This window comes from Triticum aestivum, chromosome 4D, assembly GCF_018294505.1.
Source record: "Triticum aestivum cultivar Chinese Spring chromosome 4D, IWGSC CS RefSeq v2.1, whole genome shotgun sequence".
Taxonomy (NCBI): domain Eukaryota; kingdom Viridiplantae; phylum Streptophyta; class Magnoliopsida; order Poales; family Poaceae; genus Triticum; species Triticum aestivum.
The window spans coordinates 233,057,925-233,079,520 of NC_057805.1; positions in this window are offsets into that span (position 1 = coordinate 233,057,925).

Here is a 21,596-nt window from a genome sequence, read left to right on the forward strand (position 1 = left end):
GTATATGACATGAAGAAAGAAATTGGAATAAAACTTAACGATCATTATGCTAAGCTAACGGATGGGTATTGTCCATCACATCATTCTCCTAATGATGTGATCCCGTTCATCAAATGACAACACATGTCTATGGTTAGGAAACTTAACCATCTTTGATTAACGAGCTAGTCTAGTAGAGGCTTACTAGGACACTGTGTTTTGTCTATGTATCCACACATGTATGAAGTTTCTGGTTAATACAATTCTAGCATGAATAATAAACATTTATCATGATATAAGTAAATATAAAATAACAACTTTATTATTGCCTCTAGGGAATATTTCCTTCACATAGACATAGAGTGAAATTCACACATGATGTTGTCCATGAAAGCATTAGGTTACCTTGTCCCTTGTCTTACCAACAAGAGGGTTTGTGACTCCTTGAACTTGTGCAAGATGTGAAAGTTGATTGCACTTGTCCTTGCCAAATGAATACGAGTGAAGTATGTTGGTGGAGTCACCCTCAAGAACTCTCTAGTTCTTCTTCTTCGGGATCCACATCATCTTGATGGGAATCCTTGGAGTTGTAGTCGTACTTGATGAAATAGAACCTGATGTGGTCATCAATATCCTCTTGAAGCTTGTCCTTGCCTTTTAGCCTGTGGTCTAGTGGTGGAAGATCATCTTGAGCTTGTGTTCCTTTGAAGTAAGTGGGATCATACTTCTCTTGTTGAGGAACAAACTTCGTCTTGGGGTATTCATCTTATTCCCCCTCCGCTCCATTGGCATTGAACATGCATTCAAAACCAACACCTTGATTCTTTTGGTGCCTTCCTTGCTTGCGTACAATTTCCTCAAATTGCTTACTCCCAGCAAGGCTCTTGTAAACACCTTTCTCTATAATTCCCTTCAATAAGCTATTTTCTTGCACAAGTGTAACTTGGCTAAGAGAATTATTAGTGGAATCAAGAGAACTACTAGAAGCAACAATATTGGATTTAACATGATTGCTGTTACTACTTGAGGAAGAATCTTTCTTACTCTTGTTCCTAGATTTTACTTGTGGCATGTAAGTAGACAAGAGTAAATGCTTGGCAATGTAAGAAGAACTTTTCTTACGAAGATCATCATTGATTGCTTTTAAGAACCCATGCTCTTGCTCTATATTGAGCTTTTCAAACCGTAGATTCTCATGAGTTTTTAAAAGTTCTCGATGATCCTCTAAGGTAGTTTCATGAGCTAACTTAAGAGTGTTTGGTTCATTAGTTAGACGCTCAATCTCCTTCTTATCATTGCCATTTGTTTTATCTTTATTAGCATGACTAATAGCAAGTTTATCATAGTTTTCATCACTAGAGTTGTCAACAAGTAAATCATCATCACCTAGGAAATCATCTTCATCAGTATTGAAATCAACATACTCGAGGTGTGATACCTTTGGGCCTTAACCCTTGAAGCATCTTCTAATCCCATCATTCGGTGAATCAAATATGTCGTAGGAGTTGGATGACACAAGTGCGAGACCAGCAACACCTTCATCTTGAGTATATTCAGAGTCGGAGTGATAGCTTCTCTCGGAGTGGTTGTCGGAGTCGGAAGCGGAAGCGGATACCCATTCACCAACATGAGCTTGATGTCTTCGTCTTGTGTAGCTCTTCGATGACATGTCCTTCCTTTCCGAATCCTTGCTTCTGCGAGAGGATCTTCGTTCATAATGATCATCTCTACTCCTTCTTTCTCTTGGTGGTGATTCTTCTCTTTTACTTCTCCTTTTAGGTGAGTCTTCTCTTCTTTTGTAGGGAGCTGTACACTCACTTGAGTAGTGTCCGGGTCTTCCACAACTATAGCAATTTCGATCACGACTAGAAGATCTTTTGTCATTGTAGGACCTTGACTTGGAACTTCTTTCTTTGCTACTACTCTTGTAGAACTTGTTGAAGTTCTTCACCATTAGGCTCAATTCTTCATTGAAGACTTGTTTCTCACTTGATGATGTAGGAGCATCACATAAAGCTTTTTTTGCGCCACTAGACATGTTGTGAAGCTCTTCTTTATCCTTGAGTGACATCTCATCAGCAACAATTCTACTAATGACTTCCGTTGGCTTGAGATCTTTGTAATGGGCATCGTTTGGATCAATGTGCACACGGTATCATATTTTCCATCCAAGGCTCTTAGGATCTTCTTGATGATGAATCTCTCGGTCATGTAACATCCCAAAATTCTAAATTTTGGAATGTTGCAATAAATAGATAGATTTGAATGATTGTTTGATTGTTGTGTGATTGATTGACTGAATGTGATTGAAATTGAAACTTTTGAAAGTTAAATTCGAGGGAATAAACGGACTTTCCCAAACTTTCATTTTTGCATTTATAATCTCCATGAATTCAAATACTTTTATCACAAAACCCTGGAGAGAAGATAACATGACTTCTTCCATTTAAAATGAAAAGGATTTTTGAAAAGATTTGAATTTTATTTGGAAATATTTTCCAATTCAGAAACTTTAAGCAACTCAATGATTTTCATGAGAGAAGATAAAATGAATTCTTCAAAACATATGAAATATGAGTTGGGAGTTTCGAAGAAATCAAATTTAAAGTCCGTTTGAAATTATTTTCAATCTGGAGTTATTTGGTTTTTATTCAAATTATTTTTCTCCAAAAATAAAATATACGGAAAATAGGGTAAAATGATTCCCTACATCAAAAAATTGGAGATAAATAAGTTTGAAATCATTTTGGTATTTTTAAAATGATTTTTTATTGGGTTTTATTGAACCAGTAGCACTCTTTTCTTTATTTGAATTATTTGAATTTTATTTCATGCTAGAAAAATGATCAGGTTGTAGAAAATCTTTTTCTAAAAATTTTGATATATTATATGCCTATATAATATTTTTATTTATTTTTATTTATTATTTTTGTTTGTATGGAAAAAATGTTTATTTAAAAAAAACTTTGGACCAACCGGACCGGGCCGGCCCTGCCGGCCCACGCCCCAGCGCCGCTCGTCCCCGAGCTCCCACCGCAGTCCGCCTGTCGCACGGCGTCGCCGCCGCCGTGACCGCGTCGGGCACGCCTCCCTTTGCCCCTCCCCACGCCAGACGCCGCCCCTCACCTGCCCCTTTAAAAGGCCGCCCCGGGACCCCCCTCCTCTCCTTACACCGCGCCGCTGCCACGCCGCATCTTGCGCCGCCGCTGCCACGCATCTCGCCGCCGCGCGGCCGCACTTCGTCGCCGCCAACGCTCCGCCGCCGCCGCGCTCCACCATCAGCCGTGCCGCCGCCAGCCTCGCCAGCGCCGCCCCGCACCACCTCGCCCTGCCGCGCCGTCGCCGAAGCCGCTCACCACTGCTGCCGATCCGCCGCTGCCGCTCGAGCCGATTCGCCGCCGATTTTCGAAGAAAACTGCCCCGACCGGTAAAACCTCTAAAACCGATCGGTTTTGTTTGTGGTTTGTTTTCAGAAAAAAAAATGGTTTATTTTTTAGATTAGATTATTTAGTGAACGTTCATTAGTTAGCTTAGTTAGCGAACAGTTTTCGTTCGTTAGCGTTCGGTAGCGAACGTTCGTTATTTAGTCTTTTCTTTTTCTGTTAGTTTTAGTCAGGGACCTATCCATAATTTGTTTCTTTATAGTTTAGCCCCTCTTCTTCATACACTCACAACTTTTCGCTCGTTTAACCAAATCCAACGAAACCAATGCCCACTTCTTCGTTATGATCCCCTCTATCCAGTAAAACAACATAAACATATTTTTGAAAGTTTTAAAATTTGAATTCAAACATATTTGTATTTGAACTTCGTTTGATCGTAACTTGAGTTTTATAACTCCGATTTAGTTGATTCTTTTTGCAAATTAAAGCTCTTGACCTAAACTTTCTGATAAGGCCAAATTCACATAATTTTGGTACTGTTAGAAATTGTTTTATGTTGCAGGAGTTATTTGCTTGGTTTCGATGTTTTCCGAATTGCCTTCTTCGTTCTTTCTGATCTTTTGAGTGATTGCTTATGTGTGGTTACTTGTGACGCCCGGATAATCATGCTACAGTAATCCTACGCTAATCGTGCCATGTCACTTTGATTACTGTTGCTAATCTCGCGTTAGTTCGAAACCAATTCTAATTCAAATCCAAAATCAAGCAAACAATAAAAGTTTTCAAATATTAAAATTAAAATGTTCAGAGTGAACCAAATATTGCATAGATAATTACAGTGGAGAAACCACACCTTTATAAAATGTTTAAATAATATGAGATGAATAAAACAGCAACAAAAACAATTATTTAAATACCTTTTGTAATTAATAAAATGTCAAACTAATTTATTGAGGACTGGACTTGTTGAGTATGTACTAAGTTGAAATGCTAATTGATATACAAAGTATATATTTTACTAAAACTAAAATAATAGGATACAAAACTATAACAGAAAAGTAAAATAAATAAAAGTAAAAACAAAACAAGAGAAAGACCCCCCCCCCTGCTGGACCGCGGCCCAGCTGGCCATCGGGCCAACCAGGCCGGCCCAGGCCGGCCCCCACTCCTCTCCTTATCCCCTCACCCCCCCCCCCCCCGCAACCCTAGCCACCACCGACACCTACCACTCGTCCCCACTCCCCCCCACGTTTTCCCTCACCCCTCCTCTGCCCCCCAATCCAGATCAGGGGGCATCGACCCCATCGCCGCTACCTCATCGCCCTTGTGGCCACTGGCCGCGACTCACCCCAACATCATGCCGTGGACCTCCGCTCGCCTCGCCTTCGACTCCCACGCCACTGGATCGGAGCCGGGGAGTACCTGCATCGCCACTCGCCGTCTCCGGTGCTGCCACGCCATCGCCGGACTGCCTCCCCGCCGCCGACGCGCCGTCTCCGTCTCCTCGTCGACCCCCACTGCCCGTGCCCTGCAAACTCCCCGTGAGCCTTGACCTCCTCCTCCTCCCCTTCCCTCTGCCGATCGCCGTGGCCGAGCGACGGAGCTTGCGCTCCGGCCACGATCGCCTGTGCCTCACCCATGCCACCCCGGCGCAGCCGCCGCAACCCCCCGCTTCCCCGCATCCCATTCCGCTCACCGCCCCGCGCCGCAGCTGTCGAGCCGTGGCCGCCCGCTGGTGGCCTCTTCCCACTTCAACCCCCCCCCCCCCCGCCCCCGCCCCCGCGCGCGTGACCTGGCTACTCCGGCCACCGCTCGCCCGGCCTCCCTCGCCGCACTCCACCCGCGTCGCAGCCTCCCTGTTCGCCGGCGCTCCCGCTCGGGTGAAGCCGCGCCCATCGGGCGCCCACGGCCCGCCCGCTAGCACGCCCGACCCGCAAAGCCCCTGTGCCACTACACGGGGGCCCCACGGCCCAGAACGTTTTAATAAAAAAAGAAACAAAATTAAATAAATAAATAAAATTAAATAATAATTAATCAATTAATTAACAAAAAAAATAACTTAATTAATTCTAGTAACTAACTATTAAAGCAAATTAACCTGCTAATTAAACTAACTAAATAGTTAGTTGGTTAGTTAGGCAATGACATGCGGGACCCACATGTCAGGTTGACCAGGTCAACTGCTGACGTCATGATGACGTCAGCAAACACTATTCTGGATAATGTTGAATTAAATTAATTAAATAAATTCTAAAAATGATTTAAATCTTCTAAAAATCATATAAAATAAACCGTAGCTCGGATGGAAAAACTTTGTCCATGAAAGTTGCTCAGAACGACGAGACGAATCCGGATACGTGGCCCGTACATCCGCCACGCGTCCCTAGCATAGTGAACCTGCAACATTTCACCTCCGGCACCTCTGCCCGAAAACGCGAAACACCGGGAACACTTTCCCGGATGTTTCCCCACCTTCGTCGGTATCACCTCCTACCACGTTAGGGCATACCTAGCACCACGTTTTGCCTCCTTATGTTTTGTGATGCTTTGTTTGCTCCGTATTTACTGTTTCTTCCCCCTCTCCTTCTTCGGTAGACTACGAGACCGACGCTGCTGCTACCCAGTTCGACTACGGAGTTGACGACCCCTCCTACTTGCCAGAGCAACCAGGCAAGCCCTCCCCCTTGATCACCAGATATCGCCTATTCTTCTCTATACTGCTTGCGTTAGAGTAGTGTAGCATGTTACTGCTTTCCGTTAATCCTATCCTGATGCATAGCCTGTCATTGTTGCTACAGTTGTTACCCTTACTTGCTATCCTACTGCTTAGTATAGGATGCTAGTGTTCCATCAGAGGCCCTACACTCTTGTCCGTCTGCCATGCTATACTACTGGGCCGTGATCACTTCGGGAGGTGATCACGGGTATATACTTATATACTCTATACATGACACATGCTTAGAATGGATCCTTTCTAGAGACTCGAAAGAAGTGAGTGGGAGGAAAGTAGAACTTGATACCTTCTCCCTTATTGGAAAGTAGTTCCTCACATAAATCAGTTCCAGTGATTCCTGCACCAATTAGTGAGGAAGCTAATGATGATGATCATGAAACTTATGATCAAGTTACTACTAAACCTCGTAGGTCAACCAGAGTAAGATCCGCACCAGAGTGGTACGGTAATCCTATTTTGGAGGTCATGTTACTTGACCATGACAAACCTACGAACTATGAGGAAGCAATGATGAGCCCAGATTCCGCGAAATGGCTTGAGGCCATGAAATCTGAGATGGGATCCATGTATGAGAACAAAGTATGGACTTTGATTGACTTGCCCAATGATCGGCGAGCCATTGAGATTAAATGGATCTTCAAGAGGAAGACGGACGCTGATAGTAGTGTTACTATCTACGAAGCTCGAATTGTCGCAGAAAGGTTTTCGACAAGTTCAAGGTGTTGGCTATGATAAGATTTTCTCACTCGTAGCGATGCTTAAGTCTGTCCGAATCATGTTAGCAATTGCCACATTTTATGAAATCTGGCGAATGGATGTCAAAAACTGCATTCCTTAATGGATTTCTTAAAGAAGAGTTGTATATGGTGCAACAAGGAGGTTTTTTCAATCCTAAAGGTGCTAGCAAAGTGTGCAAGCTCCAGCGATCCATCTATGGACTGGTGCAAGCATCTCAGAGTTGGAATATACGCTTTTATAAGTTGATCAAAGCATATAGTTTTATACAGACTTGCGGTGAAGCCTGTATTTACAAGAAAGTGAGTGGGAGCACTACAGACTTTCTGATAAGTATATGTGAATGACATATTGTAGATCGGAAATGATGTACAATTTTATAGAAAGCATAAAGGAGTGTTTGAAAGGAGCTTTCAAAGAAAGACCTCGGTGAAGCTGCTTACATATTGGGCATCAAGATCTATAGAGATAGATCAAGACGCTTGATAAGATTTTTCAATGAGTACATACCTTGACAAGATTTTTGTAGTTTAAAATGGAACAGTCAAAGAAGGAGTTCTTGCCTGTATTGTAAGGTGTAAAGTTGAGTAAGGCTCAAAACACGACCACGACAGAAAATAGAAAGAGAATGAAAGTCATTCCCTATGCCTCAGCCATAGGTTCTATAAAGTATGCTATGCTGTGTACCAAAACTTTTGTGTACCTTGCCATGAGTTTGCCAGGGGAGTACGATATTGATCCAGGAGTGGATCACTTGACAGCGGTCAAAATTATCCTTAGAAGACTAAGGAGATATTTCTCGGTTATGGAGGTGATAAAGAGTTCATCGTAAAGAGTTATGCTGATGCAAGCTTTTACACCGATCCAGATGACTCTGAGTCTCAATCTGGACACATATTGAAAGTGGGAGCAATTGGCTAGAGTAGCTCCATGCAGAGCATTGTAGACATAGAAAATTTTCAAAATACATACGGCTTTGAATGTGATAGGCCCATTGACTAAGCTTCTCTCACAAGCAAAACATGATCACACCTTAATACTCTTTGGGTGTTAATCACATAGCGATGTGAACTAGATTATTGACTCTAGTAAAACCCTTTGGGTATTAGTCACATGGCGATGTGAACTAATCACATGGTGATGTGAACTATTGGTGTTAAATCACATGGCGATGTGAACTGGATTATTGACTCTGGTGCAAGTGGGAGACTGAAGGAAATATGCCCTAGAGGCAATGATAAAGTTGTTATTTATATTTCCTTATATCATGATAAATGTTTATTAGTCATGCTAGAATTGTACTCCCTCCGTTCCAAAATATATGACTCAACTTTGTACTAACTTTAGTACAAAGTTAGTATATAGTTGGGTCATCTATTTTGGAACGGAGGGAGTATTAACCAGAAACTTAGTACATGTGTGAATACATAGACAAAACAGTGTGTCCCTAGTATGACTCTACTTGACTAGCTCGTTAATGAAAGATGGTTGTGTTTCCTGACCATAGACATGTGTTGTCATTTGATGAACGGGATCACATCATTAGAGAATGATGTGATGGACAAGACCCATCCGTTAGCTTAGCATTATGATCGTTGAGTTTTATTGCTATTGCTTTCTTCATGACTTATAAATGTTCCTCTCAGTATGAGATTATGCAACTCCCGAATACCGGAGGAACAGCTTGTGTGCTATCAAACGTCACAACGTATCTAGGTGATTATAAAGATGCTCTACAGGTGTCTCCGAAGGTGTTTGTTGGGTTGGCATAGGTCGAGATTAGGATTTGTCACTCCGTGTATCGGAGAGGTATCTCTGGGCCCTCTCGGTAATGCACATCACTATAAGCCTTGCAAGCAATGTGACTATTGAGTTAGTTACGGGATGATGCATTACGGAACGAGTAAAGAGACTTGCCAGTAACGAGATTGAACTAGGTATGATGATACCGACGATCGAATCTCGGGCAAGTAACATACCGATGACAAAGGGAACAACGTATGTTGGTATGCAGTTTGACCGATAAATATCTTCGTAGAATATGTAGGAGCCAATATGAGCATCCAGGTTCCGCTATTCGTTATTGACCGGAGAGGTGTCTCGGACATGTCTACATAGTTCTCGAACCCGTAGGGTCCGCACGCTTAACGTTCGATGACGATTTATTATGAGTTTATGTGATTTGATGTACCGAAGGTTGTTCCGAGTCCCGGATGAGATCATGGACATGACGAGGAGTCTCGAAATGGTCGAGAGGTAAAGATCGATATATTGGAAGGCTATATTCGGACATCAGAAAGGTTCTGAGTGAGTCGGGTATTTTTCGGAGTACCGGAGAGTTACGGGAATTCGCCGGCGAAGTAGTGGGTGTCGGATCACGGGTTCCGGCAAAACCCTCAAGGTTCGAACACTGGGGTGCGCGCGAAGATCTCCACCCTACCGATCCACGCCCTGGCTCTCTAAGATCTCGCGAACGAACTCGACGAACTCGCAACACAAAGACACAAGATTTATACTCGTTTGGGCCACCGTTGTGGTGTACTACCCTACTCTAGTGTGGTGGTGGTGGATTGCCTCTTGGGCTGATGATGAACAGTACAAGGGGAAGAACAGCCTCCTGAGGTTGAGGTGTTCTTGTGCTTGGCGAGCCTGTGTCGGTGAGGACTCGATGCCTGAGGTTGAGGTGTTCTTGTGCTTGGCGAACTTGTGTGGGTGAGGACTCGATCATCACTACTGTGGTGGCTAGCTCTACTTATGTAGGTCCTGGTCCTCTCCCCAAATATTGAGCGGGAAGGGAGCCAACAATGGCTAATTTGAAAGGGGACAGCTAGTACAGCTTATCCTGACAAAAGAGGTCTTCGCCTGCAAAAGGCTCTGGTGGTGACGCCGTCTTGGGCTCCATGGTGACCTCCGTCTTGCCGTCTTGCTGGTCTTGGTCTCGTTGCACCGATATGGAAACCTTTTCTTGAAGCCTCGGTACTCCGCGCCTGCGCTTGCCCCCTTCGCACAAAAGAGGAAACAAGGACGCTGCGCGCGCTGGCACCCGCCTCGCGCCCGCCTGGTCTCGATCGTCATGGCTCACGTCACGAGGATCTCGCGAGGTTTGCCTTGCCTTGATCTCTTCGCCCCTCGTGAGCCTGCCTGGCGAGGCCGCTCCTGAGGAGGTCTTGTGTCGCCCGCCTCGCGAGGCTTGGCCCCTCGCGAGGGTCTTGAATGCCTTGTTGATGAAGACGGGCCACACAGGCCTGCTAGCTCAGCCACGCCGTGGGCCGCAGGCAGGCAAGTCTGGGGACCCCCGTTCCCAGAACGCCGACAGTAGCCCCCGGGCCCAAGGCGCGCTCGGGCTTGGTTTCGAGGCGAAGCCAAAGGTCAAGCGCGGAGCGCCGCGGGCCCCCAAAGCCTGCAGCCTCAGTTGACGCATGGCGGTTGATTGGACGTGGGCGTCTCCGCTTCCCCACGCTGCCTCGGCAACTGCCCATCTTGACAAAAAGGCTGGCGCAGACAGTGCTTTCCTTCATTGCTTCTTCCTCGCCTTGCTCCAGATCCCCTTTCTCGCTCCTTGCTGCCGGAACCTCTAGATCCGCTCCAACCTCGCTCCGCATCTGCGACCAATGGCGCCGTGCAAGGTCAAGTCCTCCTCAACGCTGGCTTGGTTCGAGCCAGCCCTTGATGCGCCCAACGTCATGGAGAGGAACCTCGCCACCAAGCGCTTGCTGACGGCAGGGGAGAGCAACGAGAGGGGGAAGACGGAGCTCCGGCTTGCCTCCGACGCGCCAGAGCCTGGGGGAAGCACCTTCTTTCCTTTCTTCACGAGCAGCATCGCCGCTGGGTTGGTTCCCCCTTTTCTGATATCTTTTTCGAGGTCCTCGACCACTTCGGGCTGCAGTTGCTTCATCTCCATCCCAACTCCATTCTTCTCTTGTCTATCTTTGCCTACTATTGCGAGGCGTACCTGGGCGTGATGCCGTCCGTAGCATTGCTGCGCCACTTCTTCTTCCTCCGCCTCACCAGCGGCCATATATCTGGGTGCGCCAACTTCATCGCGGCCGGCCAGGCCAACTCGATCTCGAACACCGGGAAGACGGTTGACAACATCAGGGCCAAATGGGTCATGATGAGTGCCAAGTGCGTCCATCCACGCTTGGAACTGCCGACGGAGGCGCCCTAGTTTGACAAGGGGTGGTCTCGTCTAGAGCTTGCTGACGAGCGGGCACCGTCAGTGTTGGAGCAGATGAAGATCGATTTGAAGCCGGGCAATGCGAAGGCGGCCAAGGTGACGGGGCCATGCTCCTGAAGGAATTCTTGACGCTGCGCGTTGCTCCACTTCAGGCGCGCTTGCCCTTTATGGAAGCTTGGAGATGAAGAAGACACGATTCGTCTGAGCCCGGCGGCCTTGCCTGATGACGAGCTGACTGCAGTTATGCGCCTCTTGGTTGGGGATAACCAAGAGTACCCGTAGAGGGCCTTTGTTCCTTTGTTCCACCGCAAGGACTGGAATTAATTCGTTGCCTCCAGGGCGACCTTTGATGTGCGCGGGCTGGTGCCGCCGGTGCTCGCTGGGGCCTCTGCAATGCCTAAGCCGGTGGAGGTGTCTTCTGGCGAGTCCCGCAGGGAGGAAGAGGGGGAGGAGGACTCGGACGGGACCCCAGAGGAGATGGGGGAGAACTCCCCCTTGAGCCAGGCCGACATCCTCCGCGCTCTGCCAGACGACGCCGAGGTCGATGCCCGCCAGGAGGAGAGGGAGCTGCCCCTTATCCTGACAAGGAGTAGATCGTCGCTGGTCTCTCGAGATGCTACCTCCGTATTGACACCGCCTGAGGCCGGCTCCGACCCTTCTACTGCGCCGTCTTCTGCCCCCGGAGCCCGTGTGCCCACTCTTCAGGCCCCGACACTTTCGGGTTTCAGGCTCCCCAAGCGGAAGGTGGACTATGTCGCAGTGGATCAGTAAGTGCTTCGAGCTTCGTCTTGTTCCTGCTTGTACTTGCTATTTTCTGACATTCGCCCTTGGTTGATCAGGCTAGTGTCTTCAGCGAAGAAGAGGAAGGAGGATGCCGCGGTTGTGCCCCCCTCTGCGGAGAAGAGAGGCGACAGCACTCACACCTCCCCAGCCCGGTCGCCCTCGCGAGGCCAAGAGGAGCATCGTCAGGAGGAGTCAGCCCCCGTCTCCCCGCTGGCTCCGGAAGTGCCGGCATCCGGCTCGGATGATGAGGTCCAAAGGGCTCCGGAGCCCTCGATCTTCCAGGCTCTGGTAACGACGTCGCTTCCTCCTCCTGCTGCGCCTCTGGCCCCAAATTCTCCTGCTTCCTCCGCAGTCTTGGAGCGTGTCTTCTCGGGGATGGCACGCTGCGGGAAGACCTCCTAGGCGCGGACCCGCACCTAGTGGCCGGGCGCCTCGAGCTGGCCTCAGGCTGGCTTCACTCCGACTCGGCAGTTCGAGTGTCGCTGAGCTAGGCCGCAGCGGCCTCCGAGAAGGAGAAGCAAGCCGCCGCAAGAGCTGCGGCCGATCGCGAGGCGGCACTGAAGGACGCCGAGGCCGCCCGCGACCGCTGCCGAGAGCTGGAGGGTGAGCTGAAGAGCCTGCGCGATGAACACGCAAAAGAAGCACGTGACCGCAAAGCAAAGGAGGAGGAGATGAAGGCTCGGGAGGACGCCATCAAGGGCCGCGATGCCGAGCTGGGGGAGTTAACGAAGGCGCAGGCAGCGGAGCGCAGCCGACTGGAGGAGCTGGAGTAGAAGGCGAAGGTGAGGGAGGCCGAGCTCGACGCCAAGGCGAAGGTCCTGGCCGAAGACCGTGTGGCCTTCTCGCTTCTTGAGAAGAGGTCCAGCGTGGTGCTGAAGTCACTATACGAGAAGGGCCTGGAGAAGCCGCTGACCACCGACGAGAATGGCCCTGCTCAGCTGCTTCCCCACTAGGTGAAGGCACTTGAGGAAGTCGTGGAGGGCATCGGTCCCATGGCTGAGGCTGAGGCTCTTGTCCTTTCTTCAGCTGCGCTGACGCGTGTCTTCAGCCATTTGTACCTTCGCGACCCCAATGCTCGTCTCGACGAGCTGCTGGAGCCTGTAGCTGATGAACATTGTGCGGCCGTCGCCACAGCCGTGAAAGGTCAGGTGGAGGCCCTGCTGAAGAAGTTCCGCGGCTTCGCCCTCGTGCCCTCGACCGGCGATGCCACTGATCCTGTAGCTGGCGGTGCAGGTGAAGACGACGCTACCTAGGGAGGAGCACCTTCTGCAGGCGATGGCAGTGTCCAGGGGTGACCTGCGGCTGCTTTCCTATTTCATTCCTACAATACGCATCAGGCCTCGTGGAGGCGTTAAAACTTTCATTTGATATTGTGAGGACAATATGTCTTGTAATATTTGCTTCAAGATTTTGCGATTTTCTTCCTATTTGCTTTGTGTTCTGCGTTGACAGAGCCCGGTCCCGCACATACCTCAACCGCCGTTGGGCCGACCGGAGACCAGGACGGACCAAGGAGTGAGGGGCTATGTGACCAGTTAGGCTCCTGAGTCGCGATTCTCAGGAGTCCCCCTTGACACGCAAACAGCTTATTGGGAGAGTACGCGAGGATAGGTTAATGTTCTACGTCGGCAGAGCCCGGCCCCGCGCATACCTCAACCGCCGTTGGGCAGATCGGAGACCAGGACGGACCAAGGAGTGAGGGGCTACGTGACCAGTTAGGCTCCTGAGTCGTGATGCTCAGGAGTCCCCCTTGACGTGCAAACAATCTCTATACCTTTGCCCTCACCGAGGCTCGGCTCGGGAGGGGCGTGCGACGACCAGGTCCAGGAGACCTGGTTGGGTGGCATGCGCTTGGGCGTGACCCGAGCGCAGCCCCTAGGTCCGGGAGACCTGGTTGGGTGGCGTATGCTTGGGCGTGACCCGAGCGCAGCCCCCGTGCCCATCCCCCTCGAGCGGCTCTCCCGAGGGGAGGCGTTGCGGTGAGGCCGGACGCTGAGCTCTGGGGCTCCCTGAGGTTGTTACGGCCATGAAGCCACCCTTAGTTGTTTATCACCAGCGCGGAGCATAGTGCTTCCGCTTGTGCACGGGCATAGCCGCTCCTCGGCAGTGTCGACACCCAGCGCGGAGCATGGTGCTTCCACTTGTGCGTGGGAGGGGGGTTCCCTCTGCGGAGAGCCCCCGGGGCGTGTACAGCCCCGCCCTGACACGTGGCTTGCATGACAGGGCTGGACGAGGTGTATCTGGGCACTCGTGAGCCAGCGCGGGACTCACGAGGCCCTACCCCAAGGCGGGTTGCGCCTGGTCTTGGTTCTTGTTCGCTGTGCTGGTCCTGCGAGGTGGTCAGACAACTTGCGCCGAACAAATCTCCTAAGGTTATCGCGTGAGAAAGCCAAGCACCAACGGCCCCAGGAGGTGACGTAAACGGGGCTGGCCCGCCAAACAGAGCTCAGCCGTTGGATTTATCGACGCTGCAGGGACGGGCCCGAGCACAGACGCCGTGCTCAACTTACTCACATGAAGGGTCCTGAAGAAAGACGGCCGGCGCGCGGTCCCCATGATGGGTGGCGATCGAGCAAGTAGTAATCATAGGTAGGTTAAACAAGAAAGCAACATGCTTAAGTAAATGCAAGGGAGATACATGCCACTGGGTCAGGCCCGAGCGGCTTGGGGATGATGCAACCCAAGGGGCGCTCCCAACAAGGTAAGCTAAAGACATAAAAAGGGATACATGCCACAGGGACGGACCCACACAGTCTGGGAATGATGCAGCCCGAGGGGCGCTCCCAGCTAAATGAACTTGGAAAATGTCACCTGGTTCTGTTGACGAAGGAGAGTTGGGGCAGCTGAAGGTGCGCAACAAAGGGGTTGCTCCTCACGAGCCACCGGGGCCCTGAGCCTCAGGAGGCTCTGGGGGCTCAGGTGGTTCCTTGAGGACCGTCTCCATCTCCGTCAGGACGGCGTGGTGCCTGGCCTCCTGAGCCGCCAAGATGCGCCACAAGTTGCGCTGGTAGGCGGACGACACGCTCGGCAGGCCGAAGGGCATGCGAACGTAGCTGTGCGGTGGGCCGTCGCAGTGTCCCACCCGCGAAGGCCAGAAAGGCTCCTGACAAGCGGCCCTGTTGAGCCCTGGAACGTCGATGCAGACGCGTAGCCTGGCATCCTCGCCTGGATGGGGAGCTGCGCCTCGTGAGCGCCGGTCGCCGCGCATGGCCCTTGCATCTTGCAATTCCTGGGTGGTCTTGGTGATGAACTCCTGAACGGTGGGCGCTCCTCGCCCTGTGTTCTCCTAAGGGAAACGTGCCGTGAAGCACGCCTCCAAGTGGTGTCCGAGCGCCTCCCTCGTGATGTGATCAAGGTCTGAGACCTTCCAGAAGAAAGCCCCCGAGCCCTGCCCGAGAAGGGCGCCGGGCGCGCCTTCCTATGCGATGGTGGGAGGCGCCCCTGGAGCGGGCGCTGATCCTGACGAGGCTCCGGCTGCGACGCCACCCTCCTGAGGTCCTGCACGGCACAGCTGCTTCTTCTTCTTGGGGATGACCTCAGGAGGGCCCTCGCCCTTGCTGTCGGGGTCGTCGATTGCTGCAGCTTGGAAGGCACGCTCGAGGGAGCACACCACATCTCTTTCTTCACATGGGACCGTGATGATCCCGCCGCTTCCCGGCATCTTGAGGACATTGTAGCCGTGATGGGTCACCGCCATGAACTTGGCCAGGGCTGGATACCCGAGGATGGCATTGTACGGCAGACGGATGTGCGCGACGTCGAAGTCGATGAGCTTGGTGCGGTAGTTCTTGCATTCTCCAAGGTGATAGGGAGGCGGACCTGCCCTATCGGCGTGGTGGAACCGTCGGTCACTCCTGAGAAAGGCTTGGTAGGCTGAAGCTGGTCATATGGCACTTGGAGGTTGTCGAACGTGTCGACGGACAGGACATTGTGCCCTGCGCCACCGTCGATGAGGGTCTTGGTAACTTGCACGTTGCTGATGACTAGGGAGCAAAGCATCAGGAGGGCGCCAGCGGTAGCTGCACACTTGAGCTGATCTGCCGAGTTGAATGTGATGGGGCACTGGGACCATCTGAGCGGGCGTGTGGCTTCGAGCTTGGGGAGGACTGCATTCACTTCACGAGCAAACTGCTTGAAGATACGCTGCGAGGCTAGGGCCTGGGCTCCGCCCAAGATGTAAGGGATAGCACGCGGTTCCTGGAAGCCCCCAGCCCCCTCGTCTTGATGGTGTTCGTCATTCCTTCACTACTAGAAAAAGGGCTGTTAGTGGCACACCTGTTTTTGCTATTAATGGCGCACTACAGGTGCGCCACTATTAACACGCCACTAGTAACAAATAGTAATGGCGCACCTCTGGTGCGCCACTAGTATCCCAGATAATAGTGGTGCACCACACCATGCGCCATTACTATGTCCACCAGTGCGCCATTACTATGCCTCCCAGGGGGCCATATTTACCTTGTGCTCTGGGTTACTAATGGCACACTTCTAGATAATGCGCCACTAGTGTGTTTATTGCAGTGCGCCACTAAAGTGCAGTATGGTGCGCCACTAGTATGAATATTAGGATTTTTTTTCTTTTCTAATATTTGCACAGGTTACAAAATATATTACTGCACAGAATATAGACAGCACAACATATAAACAGCAGATTTATCGAATACAGTAGAAGATTAGTCTCCGAATACAATTCATCATATTTGTCTCCGAATTCAAACTACCGAACAAAGTTAGAACATTACAAGTCTCGAGACCGCGAGTAGCGAGTTTGTCTTCACATTACAAGTCGATATCGATCATCTAAACTACCATCACATAGAAGAGAGCTGCGGTCATCACGATGAGCATCATCGCAATGAAACTGGTCTTCATTCGGTTCCTCCAACGCTCCCTCCTCTCTCCCGCTAGATAGCGCGCGTATCTAGCTTCCGCCTCCGCCCTAGTGGTGTACCCTTTGTAACTGTTACCGCTGAAATGGTGAACCTGTCTCCAACACTCCTCCCAGTCGTTGTAGACTCCGGGAACCTTACCCTTGTACATGACATACGACGGCATCTCTATGCACTAGACAAACAAAATGTTAGTAGCAATTCACAGACAATACATAAGCAATATATAAGTATGCAACAAAAGGATCGGAAGAGAAAAGCAACACATTAAAAGCACGATTCATGGTCCTACTAATAAATAGCATCGATTACATATAAGTTGAACGACTGTACAAACCAAAGAGACATACAAGTTCATTAAAGTTTAATTCCAACATGAGCTAATCGATATTTCAGAACTACATAGCATCACTACTTTCGACTCGACTCAGGGACCGGAGCGTGGATGAAGCCGCCGTCTTTCGTGATGGTCATGAATGTGCGGTCATTGTCAGCCTACATTTGTAGCGTTGTTTCTATTTCACTGTTGGACGGTTGATATTTGAGTTAAGTGCCCCGAGGTACGAAGGACATCTTGATGGATGATTTCCGCAAACTCCGACTGGATGCGAAAGAATTCTTGTCTGAAGTCCGCGTCCTGGATTGCGGACAAGCGTGCGGCCCAATCTTTCAGACTATTTGGTAGCAGAAGGTGATTATGGTCCCGTACGATCGCCCACATGTGATGGAGGGCGTAGTAGGCATCCTTCTGACCGCCAGGCGGCTGCTTGACGCGGGGGAACGTCGTTACGTGGGTGAACACGTGCTTGCCATACCTAAAAATTGGCCTCCTGAAGGAGCCTCCAGATTTGGCGTAGCCGGGGAGAACATCATCAAGAACTTTCTTGATATTTGTGTAGTGTTTCTTCGACAGACAGTCCGAGTCGAAATACGTGGCCATGGAATAGTTCGGGCTTAAGAGGATGAGTGTGCTATGTGTGTCACTGCACAAAACACGGAATGTTAGAAAAAAAAGAACGATCGAAATCTAAGAAATCATATGTTATGGGGCGGTGAGGGGATGACTTACTCGGGAAAGTAAGGCACGAGGAAGTTATCCTTATCTGGGTTCGCTAGAATGACGCCTTCGAGGTATGAACTCGCGACTTGCCGGTCCCCAGCGCTTCCCAAGATCTTGGCACGCATGTAGAAGGGGTCGACTATCACGATGTCCGGGGTCTTGTCTCTAATGATCCGCATCTCCATACTCAGCGAAAATAGCCGAATGAAGGTGTAGTGCAGTGGATGAAGGTTAAACATAGCGAAGATTCATCAAATCGCAGGACGATCATACCCCCGATGATGCTATCCCCAAAGCCCTTGCCCTCCGGCACCTTGGCCATGAAAACCGGGTATGCCACATCATTCTCGGAGAGACGCCGCTTCTCCAAAGAAAGAACACTATCATGCAGACTCCGCATAGCACCGGTTCCAGCATTGAGCAGATTAGTCGGTAGCATCGGCTTACCCGCCACATGCACCCTCCTCGAGATATCCTTAGGTGAAGGTGGCCCGTCTGGAGCACAGATCGTACTCGGTGCCGGCTGGCTCGCACCCTTGTTATTCTTTCTTTTCTGTCCCTTCTGCTTCTTCTGCTGTAATGGGATCGAGTTTTGCTCAAAGACCACCTACTTGAGTGTGTTGGGGCTGATAATATTTCGCACCTCAGCTATCTGAGGCTCAGTGAAGGCGGCAGCTGGAGGCGTCTCCTGAGAATTGAACGCCAGATGACGCCTGTTGCAATTGGGTTTCTCCGCGGTACCAGCTAGATCGCGATCGTCTTTTGCAGGGTTGGGTTCTTGAGAAGGAGGCCCCAAGAATTCGTCATCGTACCCATGTTCGTTGAAGTACTTATCGATGTTGGTAAATGTACCGTCGTCCTCGTCCGGATCCTGTGCCATATGCATGTCCCGATCAGCTGACGGCGGTAGCGTTGCGGCGGTCTTGCCATGGCTTGGCGCCGGCACGACTGGCGGTGTTGTCTGTGGGGTGGTGTCCCCTGCCCGCAAACGAATCTGGCTCTTCGGCCAAAGCATGGGCCAGCTTATGCAGGCGCTGAGGGTTATCACATCATCTTCATCGGCCCCAGGGGGTCGATACGGAGGTAACAAGTCGTCGAAGCCCCGCAGCACCCGAACCAGTTGAACCCTATACACGGTGGGTGGCATCGGATTACCGTGGAACACGCGGCTGCCAGGTTGAACGATTCTGGCCTTGGCGACATCGATCAACTCGTTGTCCATGAAGTGCGGGAGAGTGCATGGAACGTCATCGGCCGAGAGGCTTAGTTACTGTGATGGCGTCGAGCTCGGCTAATGTCGAGGCACCGCCAACGGCGGGCGTGCAAGGGACGGAGGGGCCGCTTGCTGCCGAGGTGCCGGCCGGTGTATTCTTCCCACACTCGGGTGCATTAAGCTCTAATGCCGGCGCCGACGCCGGAGACACCAATGGCACCGCCGGTGCATTGTGCGAGTTGCTGCCCGTGAAGCTGGGAATCGGGGGCGGCCCCTGTTGGCCGCCCGCAATCCATGCCTGCAGCCCCTCAATCAAGGTAGGCACAATGGCGGTGATCGCCGCTCCCAGTTGGCCTCACACTTGCTCTTTGACTATCTCCGGAATCCGGGCCACTTTTGCCTTGAGTTCTTGAACCTCGCGCTCCTGGCTTTCCGAGCTAGTCTTTCTCTCCTTTCGCCCAGCGGTATAGTATTCCGACCATTTCATGGACAAGCCTTTGTCGGCCATACGACCAGCTGACGACGGCTTACTGAGCTTATCCTTCTTTTTCATTACGTTCAACGCCCTATTTAAAGTGGTGTCCCAAGGGGAGCTCTTAGACGACCCCGCGCTACTGCTTTCAGTGTCCTGCGGAAGGAACGTGAACCATTTAGAAATTTGGCTTCACTAATTAGAATGCAACCATATGGAGCTAATTACGCGGGGGTGTATTCCTTACCAGAACAAGCTCAAGCGCCTTGGTCTTCGGATCCGTGGTAAGATCCTTTGTTACCGGGTCAATCTTGTACCGGGCCCTGACATAGTTCCTTGTCTGCTTGTCACGGTATTTATCAAAGAGGGGCGGTAGGCCTTGCTCGGCATGCTCCGTGTCCTCCTTGTCCCATATAGGTTCCGCCACTTTGTAACCGCCGGGACCGAGTTTGTGGACCCCTAAGTTCAAGTCCCGCATATCTTTCCCCCACTGACTTTATTCCGCAGTTGCGTTGCTCTCGCACTTGATCTTGAACTCCAGGTAGTCAGCTTTGCTGATCGAAGGATTTGTCTCCTTGATCTTCTCATAACTATCACCTTTTTCAATCCTTCTCTTCACCGCGGCTCTCCAAGTAGCCAGGGCCGTGCTCATCTTCATGAGGGCGGCACTGTTCACTTTATTCCCTGAGAGGCGTGTGTTTGCGAAGTCACCGGGGAACTTGTATCGTTCGTGCAGCTTCGTGAAGAGGAGGTTGCGCAAATTCCCTCGGTCACGATGCCTTAGGTTCTCGGTGTTGATCGAGACGGTGCTCCGGAGAATGCAACCGAGCTGTCCCGCGTACCCCTTGACTAATTCTTTGGGCGCCGTTGGATGCCCACCGGAGGACACTTCAGTAAATTCCTCCTTGACGGTGCCGAGCACGTTCGGGCGCCGGTCCTTCCGTTGCCTCTTCGGTTGGCTGCCATCTGTGCGTGCGCTGCCATCATCAGTGGTGGCATCCTCGGCGGCACCATCAGTGGTGTCATCCCCGACGCCACTAGGGGTTGTGTAGTCAGGATCGGTGTCTTCCGCGGCGTCCTCATAGCGGTGAGGTTCTTCCTCCATCTCCTGGGACAGCTCCCAGAATGCCTTGCCCGAACCGCCGGCCTCATCGTTGTGGGCCATGTTTCGCTCTAAATAGGAAAAAAGTTTGGTCAAAAAGTTGGTTATTGTCAAGGAACAAGATATCTAAGTTGACCAAATAACCTGATTCTCGAGGAATGTCGCCAAAAAGTTGGTTATTGTCAAGGAACAATTGAGAGATGTTTGTGATATTGCCTAGGTGTTTTGGGATGGAACCTGTTAGTGTGTTGTTGCTAAGGTCCAAGTCCCTTCCTAACCCCCTTCTTCTTGTCTCCTCTCACTATCTCTCTCACACACATGGCAAGCAAGGGTGTCTGAGTGTGTGAAAAAATACTGAACTAATCCAAGGGCTGAAAATTGATCATCTGTTTCAGATTGCAGCTTTCTTTCTTGGGCCTTCGGTGTGCGGTACAAAACTGAATTTTGGAAATCTACAGAAATTGTTAGGAATTGTCTTAGTCAAGAAGTGCTAGCAAATGGCTTAAATGTATCAGGTCCTACTCTAGTTTACTCCAGTTTAGGTTGCAGTAAAAATGCACCACTATGGAGTATCAGGTCCCTAGCAAAAATGCACTACAGAGCAAGCAATAATGCTACTCCAATTTTCACAGATTAAAGCAATACTGACTGAAAGAAATATTGCAAAATTACAGAGAATCAAAATTGCAAAATTCAGTACTCCATAACATTACTGAAACTTTACTGTGCTTGGAAATATACTGAAACTTTACTCCATATATATATATGATCATTTTTGTTTGAAAAGTTTCATTTAATTTTGTGTGGAGTAGTTTTAATTAAATAAAGTTTTTAACTGCTTGAGATGAGAGAAATGAGAAGAAGAGAGAAGGGCTACTGCTTGCAAGCACAGCTGCTTGCAAGTCCTACAGTAAATGGTTTCAGTTAAACATCTATTATTTATTCCATAAGAACAGCAAATCAACTGCATCTGTCCTACATTGAGCCTGATTTCCCTTGGCACGGTGAGCCAATTTCATTCATTTGCATCTTCTTTGAAAAAATGCAGTTGGAAGATCACCCACTGTGT